The following is a 1,495-nucleotide window of genomic DNA, read 5'->3' as shown; positions in this document are numbered from 1 at the left end:
AGTAGCCAACATCAAACTAAATGGAGAGAAACTTGAAGCAATCCCAGTAAAATCAGGGACTAGACAAGACTGCCAAATCTCTTCCTACCTATTCAATATTGTACTTGAAGTCCTAGCCATAGCAATTAGGCAACAAAAGGAGATCAAAGGGATACGAATTAGAAAGGAAGAAGTCAAATTATCATTATTTGCTGATGATATGATAGTATACTTAAGTGACCCCCAAAATTCCAGCTCCTAAACCTGATAAGCAACTTCAGCAAAGTAGCTGGATATAAAAATAACTGAAGCGAATCAGAGGCCTTCCTATACACAAAGAATAAACAGGCAGAGAAAGAAATTAAGGAAACAACACCCTTCACAATAGTTACAAATAATATAAAATACCTTGGTGTAACTCTAACTAAGCAAGTAAAAGATCTGTTTGACAAGAACTTCAAGTCTCTGAAGAAGTAAATTGAAGAAGATCTCAGAAGATGGAAAGATCACCCATGCTCATGGATTGGCAGGATTAATATAGTAAAAATGGCCATCTTACCGTAGACAATCAACAGATTCAGTGCAATCCCCATCAAAATTCCAACTCAATTCTTCACAGACTTAGAAAGAGCAATTTGCAGATTCATCTGGAACAACAAAAGCCAAATCTATTCTCAACAATAAAGTAACCTTTGGTGGAATCATAATCCCGGACCTTAAGCTGTACTACAGAGCAATTGTGATAAAAACTTCATGGTATTGGTACAGTGACAGGCAGGTAGATCAATGGAACAGAATTGAAGACCCAGAAATGAACCTACACACCTATGGTCACTTAATCTTTGACAAAGGAGCTAAAACTATCCAGTGGAAAAAAGAGAGTGCTTAACATGTAGAAAAACGCAAACTGATCCATTCCTTTCTCCTTGTACAAAGCTTAAGTCCAAGTGGATCAGGGACTTCCACATCAAAGCAGATACATTGAAACTAATAGGACAGAAAGTGGGGAAGAACCTTGAGCAAATAGGCACAGGGGAAAATTTCCTGACGAGAACGCCAATAGCTTCTGCTCTAAGATCAAGAATTGACAAATGGGACCTCATAAAGTTGCAAAGCTTTTGTAAGGTAAAAGACACTGTCGATAGGACAAAACGGCAACCAACAAACTGGGAAAAGATCTTTACCAACCCTATATCTGATAGAGGGCTACTATCCAGTGTATACAAAGAACTCAAGAAGTTAGACTCCAGAGAACCAAATAACCCTATTAAAAATGGGGTACAGAGCTAAACAAAGAATTCTCAATTGATGAACACCGAATGGCTGAGAAGCACCTAAAGAAATGTTCAACATCCTTAGTCATCAGGGAAATGCAAATCAAAACAACTCTTAGATTCCACCTCACAGCAGTCAGATTGGCTAGGATAAAAGACTCAGGTGACAGTAACTGCTGGAGAGGTTATGGAGAAAGAGGAACACTCCTTCATTGCTGGTGGGATTGCAAGCTGGTACAACC

Source organism: Mastomys coucha, unplaced genomic scaffold (genome assembly GCF_008632895.1).
Source record: "Mastomys coucha isolate ucsf_1 unplaced genomic scaffold, UCSF_Mcou_1 pScaffold16, whole genome shotgun sequence".
Taxonomy (NCBI): domain Eukaryota; kingdom Metazoa; phylum Chordata; class Mammalia; order Rodentia; family Muridae; genus Mastomys; species Mastomys coucha.
This window is presented reverse-complemented; position numbering follows the sequence as displayed.